Source organism: Pelodiscus sinensis, chromosome 5 (genome assembly GCF_049634645.1).
Source record: "Pelodiscus sinensis isolate JC-2024 chromosome 5, ASM4963464v1, whole genome shotgun sequence".
NCBI classification, from domain to species: Eukaryota; Metazoa; Chordata; order Testudines; family Trionychidae; genus Pelodiscus; species Pelodiscus sinensis.
Window position 1 is genome coordinate 134447094 of NC_134715.1, and position 14325 is coordinate 134461418.

The window sequence follows — 14325 nt, forward strand, 5'->3', positions numbered from 1 at the left end:
GCGATGTGATGTCGTGTCACCACTGGATGGGTGAGAGTTGGCTAACTTGCCCTTCTTCAGTGTCACAAGAAAAACCCCAACCCCCATGGAAAGTTACCTGGAGACCCAGAACTCAGAGCCTTCGGATTTTCAGCAAGGATTCCGGAAAGGATTGGTCCTGCTTTGGGTAGGGGGCTGGACTCGATGAACTCCGGAGGTCTCTTCCACCCTAGGACTCTATGATTCCAGAAGCTCAGCCTCGCCACGCTCCAGTCCCAAAAGAAATTAATTTAATTAACAACTTTATAAGACCTCCTGATAAAGAAACATCATAAATAATAACTTTGCGTTTACATCACAACATAGTTATTCAATAATCCACAAATTGTCTAGGAAGGAGCCCTGCAGAAAGGGATCTAGGGGTTATAGTGGACCACAACCTAAATAGGAGTCAACAGTGTGATGCTGTTGCAAAAAAAGCAAACATAACTGTGGGAGGCATGAACGGGAGTGCTGTGAGCAAGACACAAGAAGTCATTCTTCCGCTCTACTCTGCGCTGAATAGGTCGCAATTAGAGTGTTGTGTCCAGCTCTCACATTTCAAAAAAGAGGTGGAGAAGTTGGAGAAGGGCCAGAGAAGAGCAACCAAAATAATGAAAGGTCTAGAAACCATGAGCTATGAGGGAAGACTGGAGGAACTGGGGTTGTTTAGTTTGGAAAAGAGAAGACTGAGAAGGGATACAATAGCAGTTTTCAGGAATCTAAAAAGGTGTCACAAGGAGGAGAGGGGGAAATTGTTCCCCTTGGCCTCTGAGGATAGGACAAGAAGCAACAGGCTTAAAGTGCAGCAAGGAAGGTTTAGGTTGGACAACAGGACAAACTTCCTAACTGTCAGGGTAGTGAAACACTGGAGTGAATTGCCCAGGGACGTTGTGGACTCTCCATCACTGGAGATATTTAAGAGCAGGTTGGATAGAATATGGGGTCTCAGGCCATTTGACTAGCAGGCAGCCTGGCTTCTCTCTCTTGCAATTCATTCAGAGGATGTACGGAAGCCCAGCCTTACACGCTGTGGTCTGAGGCTTTTTGCCCTGCCAATTAAAGAACTCGCTGTCCGTTGCTGACTCTGGGCAGCTTCAAATGTGTTAACCAGCCGCTGCGAAACACCTGCTTAACAGAAACCATTTATCAAGCTCAGCTCACGGGCATGGACGGAGAATGGAGGACGAAGCTATTTATATGAATGTGGATACTGGAAAAGAACAACTCCGGCTTTCTGGTAAGGAGCTCACACACCGAATCCTTCAGGCCACCTGCCTTGTTCTCTGGACTCCCACTTCTTGGCACTGGCTGACCTGGGAGAACAGACCCACAGCTCAGCCCTGCTCTTGGTCAGCTTTAGACCCGGGGCAGCAGCAGCAGCATGTGCAGTGGGCAAGAGGGGCTTGGTCTGGGCCTTGATCTCCCCTGGCTCCCCGCAGGGCTTACAAACTGGGCTCCCATCTCACACAGAAACCAGCTTGTTACCCAAACCAAGCCAACGTGTGAGGGGACTTCGCCAGAGCTTAGGAGGCAAGTTGGGGTCAGTTCTCAGTTCCTCTGCACTGGTTCTGCCCTTCAAGATTTGCAGGCTGTGATGGATAGGAAGAGTGCTGGCCGCATTCAGTGACCAAAGGGTTAAACTGAGGTAGCTACAGGGTGTTGGCAGGAGCCAGAAGGGCTAGTGGGAGAGTGTTAAAATCTGAATCGTTAGATACGCCTGCCTGCTGTTTTCTTTGTGGGAGTTTTAAGCTAGGAGCTGGGGAAACAAGATGAATTGAACCAGGCAGAACTATCATGCCTACAAAGCATAGTGGGCATGGAAATGGACTGGACCTTGAAGCACAGATTGTAAGTAAATAAAAAATGTCTATTTAGTCGCAATCAGGTTATTTTCTTTGTTTTCTTTGTTTTGTTATTTGGTTAAACTTCCCTGTGCTCAGTGGCAGCCCGTCAATAAAGGCATCCTAGGCAGTCGCCTTTGTACCAAGATAAACTGCCATTGACGGCTTTGCAGGCAGGGGCGCCGATTGCACGCCGATCGTGCATTACGCCTAGGGCACCAGTTGCTGGCAGCTCATCTCAGGCCGCTCCTGCCTGTGCTAAGTCCATGTGCTTCCCCCATACAATTCATTTTAAGCTGTAGCCCAGGGTACCATTTTCTCTGTGCTTTAATCTGTTCTTTTCTCTGTTGCTCGCTAACTCCTAGCAACCAAGTCTGCTTTGCCAAGTCGATCTTTTCATTTTCTAAATAAAATCACCTTTTTTAAGGCGATGGTTTGATTCTTGTGTCCTGGAAGGTAGCAGGAGTTCTGAGTGGTCGGCTACCAGAGGCTGCGGCTTGTTTTCTCCAAGCTCTCTTGTGGTAAAGGAGCTTGGGGGCCCACTTCTGGAAGAAGTCAGATGCCTCCTCTTCGGTCATTTGATGGTCGCAGCCTGTCTCCCCAGGCCAGGCAATCTGTGATCTTAGGGAGTTTATTTTTAAGCAGAGCCTACAGAGGCTGGGTATTAAGCTCTCCTGTGGGGCCGTCTCCTTCTGCACTCAGAGTGGCAGAGTGGGCACATCCTTGCCAAACGTCCTTCCTTCCCAGTCACCTGCCTCTGATGCTGGCTTGTGTGGATGCCCCAGAGAAAGGAGCGAGATACCCCGGCACCGGGCAGTTATGCCTCAGCCCAGGCAGCTAGTGGGTGGCTGATGCCCCCGCAGGGTTTTTACTCCCCCGTGGATCTCTGTCTAACTGCCAGGCTTCCTCAAAGTGCCCTGAGCCCCTGGCCTCAGTCCCAGCTACGTGAGGGCACTGTGGCTTCGGCCTCCCACCGACTGGGCTGACTCCTCACCAGGAGGGGAGACCTGGCAGGGCAGAGCCAAGATGGGCTCCCGCGTCCATGGAAACATTCCTCTTGTCCCCCACTAGGCAAACGCCCTGACACGCCCGCTGCGCCGCCTGGCAAGTCCGCCAACACCCTCTGCTCCCTGCTCGTTGTTCTGAGCCTGGCTCTGGGCGTCTCCCTCGTTGCAGTGACCGTCCTGTGTAAGTCGCCCCCGGCGCAGGATTTGACGCTGTGTCCTTGTTCGAAAGACAAACCAAACGGCCGTAACGTTGGTGTGAGTGGAGGGGCCAAGGGGAGGGGCCCAGCTCTCTGCAGCGTCCCTTCGGGTGCAGGGTCCCCCCAGATCAGTCAACTCCTAGTGCTCTGCATACGCCCACTCACTGGGCAGGGGAGATTTGTGGGTGTCCGTGGCATGTTCCTGTAGATACTCAGGGCCAGGTTGGGCGTGTTTGCAGCCGGGGAGGGGAAAACACAGAGGACCTGAGTGCGAGGGCCCGTGGTCAGGGGAGCACAGGGCTGCTCTCTTGGAGTGTGTCTGGGGCTGCAGTCACCACAAAGGGAATGGGGAGCCATGGGGAACTCATGGGGCACTGGCACTTGCGGGGCGGGGGCACTCAGGGAATATTCCGGGGCACCCCCTGCCCAATTCGGGTGTCAGGCTAAATGGAAGACGCTTCCCAGTTCTGGTGCTTGAGTCGCACGGACAATAAAAATCTCGTCTCGACTAACGAGCAAATCATCCGCCGCACTGCGAGAGTCTGTTCTCTTTCGCTGCGAGCGAAGCACCACTGACCCCAGGGCCATGTGATCCTAGATTTCCAGGGGCAGAAAAACCTACGAGATGTAGAAGCGGCTCACAAAATCAGAGTCTCTCTGCAGCCCAACAGCACCGTGGACACCTCGAAGGAGCTGGCCGGTGAGTGGGGCCGGGTGTGCGCTTGCTGCCTTCTCGAGAATGGGGACTCCCCTGGGCCCATCTCTGCGCCTCTGGGCACCTGGCGCTCTTCGACCATTTCTTCTCCCGGTGCCTTGGGAGAGAGAGAGCCCATTGCTCAGAGGGGAATGGAGGCACCGGGAGGGCACAGGGGTGTCTGCACTGCAGGGGGCAGCCTCACAGCCCAGGCAGCGGGTGCGTGAGAGCTGCTGGAACCATACGGGTGCTGTGGTGTCGACCAGGCCGCAGGGACGGGAGAATCATAGAATCATAGAATAATAGGACTGGAAGGGACCTCGAGAGGTCATCGAGTCCAGCCCCCCGCCCTCAAGGCAGGATCAAGCTCCGTCTACACCATCCCTGACAGATGTCTATCTAACCTGTTCTTAAATATCTCCAGAGAGGGAGATTCCACCACCTCCCTTGGCAATTTATTCCAATATTTGACCACCCTGACAGTTAGGAATTTTTTCCTAATGTCCAATCTAAACCTCCCCTGCTGCACTTTAAGCCCATTACTCCTTGTCCTGTCCTCAGAAACCAAGAGGAACAAATTTTCGCCTTCCTCCTTGTGACACCCTTTTAGATATTTGAAAACCGCTATCATGTCCCCCCTTAATCTTCTTTTTTCCAAACTAAACAAGCCCAGTTCATGAAGCCTGGCTTCATAGGTCATGTTCTCTAGACCTTTAATCATTCTTGTCGCTCTTCTCTGTACCCTTTCCAATTTCTCCACATCTTTCTTGAAATGTGGCGCCCAGAACTGGACACAGTACTCCAGCTGAGGCCTAACTAGTGCAGAATAGAGCGGCAGAATGACTTCACGAGTTTTGCTTACAACACACCTGTTGATACAACCTAGAATCATATTTGCTTTTTTTGCAACAGCATCACACTGTTGACTCATATTCAACTTGTGGTCCACTATGACCCCTAGATCCCTTTCCGCCATGCTCCTTCCTAGACAGTCGCTTCCCATCTTGTATGTATGGAACTGATTGTTCCTTCCTAAGTGGAGCACTTTGCATTTCTCTTTATTAAACCTCATCCTGTTTACCTCTGACCATTTCTCTAACTTGCTAAGGTCATTTTGAATTATGTCCCTATCCTCCAAAGAAGTCGCAACCCCACCCAGTTTGGTATCATCTGCAAACTTAATAAGAGTACTCTCTATCCCAATATCTACATCATTGATGAAGATATTGAACAGTACGGGTCCCAAAACAGATCCTTGAGGAACTCCACTTGTTATCCCTTTCCAGCAGGATTTAGAACCGTTAACAACAACTCTCTGACTACGGTTATCCAGCCAATTATGCACCCACCTTATCGTGGCCCTATCTAAGTTATATTTGCCTAGTTTATCAATAAGAATATCATGCGAGACCGTATCAAATGCCTTACTAAAGTCTAGGTATATGACATCCACCGCTTCTCCCTTATCCACAAGGCTCGTTATCTTATCAAAGAAAGCTATCAGATTAGTTTGGCATGACTTGTTCTTCACAAACCCATGCTGGCTATTCCCTATCACTTTATTACTTTCCAAGTGTTTGCATACGATTTCCTTAATTACCTGCTCCATTATCTTCCCTGGGACAGACGTTAAACTGACCGGTCTATAATTTCCTGGGTTGTTCTTATTCCCCTTTTTATAGATGGGCACAATATTTGCCCTTTTCCAGTCTTCTGGAATCTCCCCTGTCTGCCATGATTTTTCAAAGATCATAGCTAAAGGCTCAGATACCTCCTCTATCAGCTCCTTGAGTATCCTGGGATGCATTTCATCAGGACCTGGTGACTTGCTGACATCTAACTTTCCTAAGTGATTTTTAACTTGTTCTTTGTGTATCCTATCTTCTAAACTTACCCTCTCTCTGCTTGTATTCACTACGTTAGGCACACCTCCAGACTTCTCGGTGAAGACCGAAACAAAGAAGTCATTGAGCATCTCCGCCATTTCCAAGTTCCCTGTTACTGCTTCTCCCTCCTCGCTAAGCAGTGGGCCTACCCTGTCCTTGGTCTTCCTCTTGCTTTTAATGTATTTATAAAAGGTCTTCTTGTTTCCCTTTATGCCTGTAGCTAGTTTGATCTCATTTTGTGCCTTTGCCTTTCTAATCTTGCCCCTGCATTCCCGTGTTGCTTGCCTATATTCCTCCTTTGTTAGTTGTCCTAGTTTCCATTTTTTATATGACTCCTTTTTTATTTTGAGATCGTGCAAGATCTCCTTGTTAAGCCAAGCTGGTCTTTTGCCATATTTTCTATCTTTCCTACACAGCGGAATTGTTTGCTTTTGGGCCCTTAACAACGTCCCTTTGAAATACTTCCAACTCTCCTCAGTTGTTTTTCCCTTCAGTCTTGCTTCCCATGGGACCTTACCTACAAGTTCTCTGAGCTTATCAAAATCTGCCTTCCTGAAATCCATAACCTCAATTGTGCTGGTCTCCCTTCTACCTTTCCTTAAGATCATGAACTCTATTATTTCGTGATCACTGTCCCCTATACTGTCTTCCACTTTCAAGTTCTCAACTAGTTCCTCCCTATTTGTTAAAACCAAATCCAGAACAGCTTCTCCTCTGGTAGCTTTTTCAACCTTCTGAAACAGAAAGTTGTCTCCAATGCAGTCCAGAAACTTATTGGATAGCCTGTGCCTCGCTGTGTTAGTTTCCCAACATATGTCTGGATAGTTGAAGTCCCCCATCACCACCAAATCTTGGGCTTTGGATAGTTTTGTTAATTGTTTAAAAAAGGCCTCATCCATCTCTTCCACCTGGCTAGGTGGCCTGTAGTAGACTCCTAGCATGATATCACCCTCGTTTTTTACCCCTTTTAGCTTAACCCAGAGACTCTCTACACAGCTATCTCCTACGTTCATCTCCACTTCAGTCCAAGTGTGTACATTTTTAATATACAAGGCAACCCCTCCTCCCTTTTTTCCCTGTCTGTCCTTCCTGAGCAAGCCGTACCCTTCCATACCAACATTCCAATCATGCGTCCCATCCCACCAGGTTTCTGTAATACCAATGATATCATAGTTGTATTTATTGGTTAGCAATTCCAGTTCTTCCTGCTTATTACCCATACTTCTCGCATTTGTATATAGGCATCTAAGATACTGATTTGATCTTGCCTCCCTGTTGTGCCCTGACCCTCCTTTCTCCTTGCCATTATAGGCCGTAGTCCCCCCCATTTCCAACCCATCTCCCAGTCCCGCACATTCAGCACTTACCTGTGGGCTTTGCTCACCTGCCCCCGACAAACCTAGTTTAAAGCCCTCCTCACAAGGTTAGCCAGTCTGTGTCCAAACAAGGCCTTCCCGCTCCTGGAAAGGTGAACTCCATCTCCGCCAAGCAGTCCTTCCTGGAAGAGCACCCCGTGATCAAGGAAGCCGAATCCCTCCTGGTGACACCATCGTCGCAGCCAGGCATTCACCTCCAGGATGCACCTCTCTCTGCCCGGGCCCCTACCTTTGACAGGAAGGATAGAAGAGAATACCACCTGCGCTCCAAACTCCTTCACCCGTACTCCCAAAGCCCTGTAGTCACACTTGATCCGCTCAGTGTCACACCTGGCAGTATCATTTGTGCCCACGTGGATGAGTAGCATGGGGTAGTAGTCAGAGGGCCGGATAATCCTCGACAATGCCTCCGTAACATCTCGGATACGGGCCCCTGGCAGACAGAGGTAGGAGCGGAGCCAGATCAGTGCCACCCTCCAGCTCGGAGCAGGGCTTGGAGCGGGTCCAGTTTGCATCTAACCACACGGCTCTTACCAGGAGCTTTGCACTCAGGCAGGTTCTGCAATTTGTGTATCTGTTCCTGACTTTTCTTTGTGGTGTAGACATAACCTCACACAACCAGGGGCACTGCCTGGCTCCCACCTTGCCTGGAGATCAGACGCCCTCTGGCCCCAGCCAGCACTAGGCTGAGTAAATGTTAGTCACTCTGGTGCATGACAGCACAGCGCTGGTGTAATTTAACAGGGGATCTGAGGACACCTCTGAGAGTGTCGAATCAGGCACATTGCTGGGAACCAGGGTTACTTACAGCCCAAGACTGGGGTCGTCCTCTAGAAGGCACCAAACCAGCCACACAGAGCACCTCAGCAGCCAGCAAGAAGCCTCACAAGCAATCCCCTGAGACACCCCAGTGTTCCCTGCGCCCCACCCAGCCCCACCTCACACAGGGGAGAAGTTATAACCCATCCCCCACCTCCACAACCTTACACAGATGAGAGGTTATGAAAGTCAATCTCACCAACTCTGAACAGGCTCTCCCAGCCCCAAGGACCGGCCACAGTCCCAAGTCAATTACCTCAGATCTTACCCAAACGAGCACTCTGTGCCAATCCTTTAGGGTCTAAAATCTAAAGATTTATTGAATGAATGAATGAATGAATGAATGAATGAATGAATGAAAGAAAGAAAGAAAGAAAGAAAGAAAGAAAGAAAGAAAGAAAGAAAGAAAGAAAGAAAGAAAGAAAGAAAGAAAGAAAGAAAGAAAAGGTTCAAAGGTTGTGAGTAGGATTCTGAAAGAAAGCACATTACACACATGAGTCCTCAAGTTCTTGATGCAGGCTGTTCGCAGAGGTGCAATAGACTGCTATCTTAAAAGTCTCTGGAGTACCTCCTAGAATCATAGAATCCCAGAGCTGACAGAGACCTCAGGAGTCATCGATTCCAGCCCCCCGCCCAAAGCAGGACCAATCCCAACTCAATCATCCCAGCCAGGGCTTTATCCAGCTGGGTCTTAAAACACACCCCCTCGGTAACCCATCCCAGGGTTTTACCCCCTCCCAGGGAAATGGTTTTTTCTAATATCCAACCTAGACCTCCCTCACTGCAACTTGAGACCATTGTTCCTTGTTCTGCCACCGCTGAGAACAGCCTCTCACCATCCTCTTTGGAACCCCCCTGCAGCGAGTTGAAGGTTAGGACGGGTCAACAGATCCTACGGGCCCTCTCTCCATAGCAGGGATGCTTCTGAAGTCAAGAGCAGATTGAAGACAAAAATGGAGGAACCCTCAGGATTCTTTTCTAACCTTGCCCATGCAGAGGGAAATCCATTGTCCTCCAGTGCGATGACACCTCCCAAAATGGAGCTGATCACATGATCACCAGGTCATTTTTAGGCAAGAGGACATGGGGTACCGGCTGGTCTGCCAGTTTGCAGCAGAATTGCTCTGGTGTTTATTGGTGACACTTACTAAACATGAAGCATCGCTAGTCCCTGGGTCGCCACCCCTCACAGTAGGTGAGTGATGCCTGCTACTGCCTCCCAGACACCAAACATTCACCATACAAGTACCGAGGCCACAGTCACAGCTTCACAGACCAGACTCAGGCCTGTATGTGAGCAGTATAAACAGAACCAGCAACACAGAACCTTCCCGTAGACACCTCACACAGCCCACCGTGCACAGAGCGTGGGGAGCACACAGCAGTGGGTGCAACAGTGATCGGTATTTTCCCATTGAAATCCACCAATGTCACAACCTGGCCCAACGGGGCCGGCAGGGGCTGCCCTAGAACACGTCCTGACAATCCCGCGTTCTGATCCCCGCTGACGTCGCTCTGACTTGCTCCCAGCGCTGCAGCTCCTGGGCGAAGCACAGGCAGGAGTCCGGATGCTGAGAGCCCAGCTGGGAAATGTCAGTGCGGAGAACAGGGAACTCCAGACCCGTCTGGATAACATCACTGCAGCACTGCGAGCAGCGCAGGATTCCTTCAGTAAGTCTGAGCCGCAGTGCTGACCGGCCCCAATTCCTGTCAGTACGGGGGTAAATAAGAGTTTCGGGCTTTTGCCAACACCGAATTTTCCTGCATTAGGAACCACCTGCAGCTACGCATGTGCCAACCCCGCGGAGAACCGTGTGGAGTTCACTTACACCCTAGGCCTTGTTAGCCTAAAGGAAGCCCCCAGCTACCAGCTCTTGCTAGATGCTTTAAGCCAGTCCGGGCAGAGGCAGAGAGAAATCGGCCTTTCAGTGCCTGGGGGGTTACGCTCACAACTGTCCCTGGGCCAGCGCCAACCTACAGGCTGTGGGGGGAACCCGATGGGCAATAGACCTGAGACCTTCACCTCTCACCGCTAATGGTCCCTGAGCACTGTTCCCCCCGGCTAGCTCAGCTGAGCAGTGAGTCTTCCCATTCCCATTACAGCTGTGCTGCTCTGCACTGGGACCAGCCCATGCTCCAGCCCAGACACAGGTGCATTTCCGTGCTGGGGAAGGGACCCTGGGCTAGCTGCTCTCTGTAGCGTCTCTGGGATCCTTCCTATGGCCACCGACATGATTCACTGAGTGGCTGGAGAATCAGGCTCCAACGCTCTCTGGGCCTGGGCAGCCGAGGGGCAGGGGTAATGCAGCAGGAGAAGCCCTGAGCTCCCTGAGGGTGTCCCTGTGACTAGCCCAGGTGTCTAACCCCAGTCTCTGTTCCCAGGGGTCCTGTGGATAAAGCTCTCCGCAGGCTGGAGGGGTCACGGTGGGAACCTCTATTACTTCTCCCAAGAAGAGAAGTCGTGGTTGGAGGCCCAGCAGTTCTGTGTGTCTAAGGGCTCACACCTGACCTCCGTCTTGTCCCCAGGGGAGCAGGTGAGTGCAGCACCCTCCCGGGGCTCAGACCGTGGGCCAGGGCCTGGTTTAATGCCAGGAGCAGGTGGCAGGATGCTGCAAACCTGGGACTTGCCTTGTGGCAAACTCTGGATGAGGATGCCCAACCCCAGAACCTGAGGCAGGGATCTACCCTCAGTTGAGAAGCAGAGATGGGCAGAGGCAAGGAGCCAAGCCTGGACACCCCAGAGTCTGGGAGGAAGGGGCAGATTTGGGGTCTGGCTCGTTTCTTTGGGTCAGGTTGCCGTGGTTACCCCATGCAGCTACACAGACTCAGACCCGGAGACACTCCAGGACTCCCTCACTGTCTCTCAGCTAGTGTGACAGACCGGGCTGGGGCTGGGCACAGCTGAGGGCGTCCGCTCAGGGCGAATTGCTCACACTCGGGGCTCCTTACAGCCCCCAGACTGGTGACCTCTCCAAACAGGCCACAAACCAGTCCCACGGAGCGCTTCAGCTGCCTGCCTGAAGCCTCACGAGCAAAACCCCTCTGACACCCCAGCAATGTTCGTGCCCCAGAAGGCCCCGGGCCTCATACAGGTGGGGGGTCCTAGCACCCAATCCCACCTACCCCGAACAGATTCTGTCTGGTTCCAAGAAACCAGCCACAGATCCCTGGTCAATTTACCCTCTGGACCTTACCCACAAATCACGCTGAGCCAGTCCTTTGGCATCTAACAACTAAAAGTTTATTGCTACAAGAAAGAAAAGCAGGAGAGTGAGGTAGTTAAAGGATAGTACATTACATGCATCGAATCTCCCAGTTCTCAATGCAGGCTCTAGCAGAGATGTTACAGCTGTTGGCTTAAAAGTCCTTGTTGCACATCCTAAGTTAGGATGGGTCCACAGTTCTTTCCGGCTCTTCGATCCGTGCACTGCTGCCTCTGGGATGAAGGGCTGAGCTGAGTGCAAAATGGAGACGGCCACAAGGCAAATTTATCCCTCCTTCCTGGTCTCTTCTTGGCTGCAGCAGGTCACCTGGCCAGCGGTCTATCCCTGTGTTCCCTGCTGGCAGCCCTCAGGTGTCATTCCTCATTCCCGAGGTGTGTCCTTGGCCCATTGAGTGCTATTGTCCCACAGAGCCTCGCTAATTAGCGTGTCCATAGGCCGAGCTCTGCCCATTGCTCAACCACACACAGAGAAATATTTAATACTCGCACAAAGTACATGCTTATAACTTCCCACACAGACATTACACATTTACATGAATATCATATATGAAATTAGCTGACAGTAAGCTTCTATTTGACATCTCACATGGCCCCCTATATACGACTTTTGGGACCAGCTACCCTTCCCCGCCCATGGGTGCAGCAGTGATCTGGCTGCCTCAATCAAATTCAGTAATGTGACAGCTAGTCACTATGTCTATCGCTGCCCGGTGCCCTGCTCACAACCCCAGACGCCCGTTCCCCTCCCCAGCCTGTTCAGCCCTGGCAGCTGCGCCTGCCCCTGCAGCCTGTCTTGGGTGGCCTGACCATGCTGGGATCTGTGTTGGGCAGGAGTTCCTCTCCAAGGAGACTGACGGACAGTCCTACTGGATTGGACTCACCGACCAGGGCACTGAAGGCAGCTGGCGCTGGGTGGACGGCTCAGAATACAGAGCAGACGCCAGCAGGGGGTGAGTAACATGGAGACTGATCCCGTGTTAATGTCTCGTCACAAGCTCTTTCAGCAGCGTCTGCTCAGCCCCTTGAGTCCGTGCAGCCCCCAGCGCAGGGGGCCCGATCCTGAGGGAGGCTTCTGGGCGTTGCCCCAACAGAAATTCACCCTCCCAGGAATTCCTCGCACGCCCCTTTGCTCAGAGCGGCGCCCAGACACGCACCGTGTGCTCCATGCCAGTGAGAGCGAGGCCAGAGCCTCCCTGGGGACTCGCCATTGACCTGAATGAACCACCTGGATTTACACCAGCTGAGGGGCTGGCTCTGAGCCAACACCACCCAGCCAGCTTGGCCTGCAGTGAGCGGCCAGGTCCAGCGCTCTCCCTGGGCTACACGGTGCTCCAGCACCCTGGCTGTGGGGGGCAGGCTGCAGGGGCCGGGGCATGAATGGAGCCAGCTGGAGCCGGTGCACTGAGTGCAGAGTCTGGGGCTGAGGCCCATGACCAGGGCAGGGAGAAGCCAATGACAGGCCGGGCCGGGTCTGGGCACAGCTGAGGGCGTCCGCTCATGGCGAATTGCTCAAATTCAGGGCTCTCTCTAGCCCCCAGACTGGAGACCTTCCCAAACAGGCCACAAACCAGGCCCACAGAGCGCTTCAGCAGCCTGCCTGAAGCCTCACGAGCAAAACCCCTCCAATACCTCAGCAATATCCATGCCCCAGTTGGCCCCGGGCCTCATACACAGGTGAGGGGTCCTAGCACCCAATCCCACCTACCCCAAACAAGTTCTGTCCGGTCCCAAGAAACCAGCCACAGATCCCTGGTCAATTTACCCTCCGGACCTTACCCACAAATCACGCTGGGCCAATCCTTTAGAATCTAGAATTTAAAGGTTTATTTCTACAAGAAAGAAAAGCATGAGAGTAAGGCTGTTAAAGTATCGTACATTACATGCATCGAATCTCCCAGTTCTTGATGCAGTCTCTAGCAGAGATGTCATAGCTGCTGGCTTAAAAGTCCTTGGTGCACATCCCATACCAGGATGGGTCCACAGGTCTTTCCGGCTCGTGAATCCCTGGGAGGCCGCATCTGGGGTCAGGAGCAGATCTGGAGATCAAGATGGAGTTGGCTACAAGGCCTATTTATACCTTCTTCCTGGCTTGTCCCAAGCTGGAGACATTCACATGGTCTCTGACCAGGCACCTAGAATCATTCATGGGTGTGTCCCGGGTACTTAAGAGACCTATTGTCCCTGGAGCCTTGCTAATTAGCATGTCCATAGGCCGAGCCCATTGCTCAACCACATACAGAGAAACTTCCAGTCTCCATAGAATCATAGAACCATAGAACACTAGGAAAGGAAGGGACCTTGAGAGTCATCGAGTCCAGTCCCCTGCCCCCATGGCAGGACCAAATACTGTCTAGACCATCCCTGATAGACATTTATCTAACCTGATCTTAAATATCTCCAGAGATGGGGATTCCACAACCTCCCTGGGCAATTTATTCCAGTGTTTGACCACCCTGACAGTTAGGAACTTTTTCCTAATGTCCAATCTAAACCTCCCTTGCTGCACTTTAAGCCCATTGCTTCTTGTCCGGTCCTCAGAGGCCTAGATGAACAAGTTTTCTCCCTCCTCCTTATGACACCCTTTTAGATATCTGAAAACTGCTATCATGTCACCCCTCAATCTTCTCTTTTCTAAACTAAACAAACCCAATTCCTTCAGCTTTCCCTAATAGGTCATGTTCTCTAGACCTTTAATCATTCTCGTTGCTCTTCTCTGGACCCTCTCCAATTTTTCCACATCTTTCTTGAAATGCGGTGCCCAGAACTGAACACAATATTCCAACTGAGGCCTAACCAGCGCAGAGTAGAGCGGAAGAATGACTCCTCGTGTCTTGCTCACAACACACCTGTTAATGCATCCCAGAATCATGTTTGCTTTCTTTGCAACACCATCACACTGCTGACTCATATTCAGCTTGTGGTCCACTATAACCCCTAGATTCCTCTGTACCATACAGAGTACAGATTCCTAACTCCACACACAGACATTATACAGATCTATGAAGAGCGCATACAGAACCAGTAGAAAGTAAGCGTTTGTTTGACACCTCACATGGCCCCCTTTTTACCGACTTTTGAGGCAAACACTCCCCCCATGGGTGCAACAGTGACCCCGCTGCTCCCCTCAAAATCCAATAACATGACACCGCTACCCGCTGTTTCCATCACTTTGCTGAGTCATTTCTGGGAGTCGTGGTCCCCTGCTAACTACAGAGTCCGTGCAGCAGAACCGAGGTCAGCACGTGGCCGTGGTTCTCCTGA

The 14325-nt window shown here is 51.5% G+C and overlaps 1 protein-coding gene and 1 long non-coding RNA gene across 2 annotated transcripts in view; both read left to right on the forward strand.

The window, feature by feature from the left end:
* The window catches only part of LOC142829722 (C-type lectin domain family 4 member K-like), a 106209-nt gene that overhangs the window by 36675 nt on the left and 55209 nt on the right, over positions 1 to 14325 (forward strand). The gene's annotated exons all lie outside the window — the stretch shown is intronic.
* LOC142829494 (uncharacterized) lies at positions 2716 to 9497 on the forward strand. Its single transcript, XR_012903921.1, has 3 exons — positions 2716 to 3050; positions 3665 to 3766; positions 9372 to 9497. It is a non-coding gene; the product is annotated as an uncharacterized LOC142829494 (long non-coding RNA).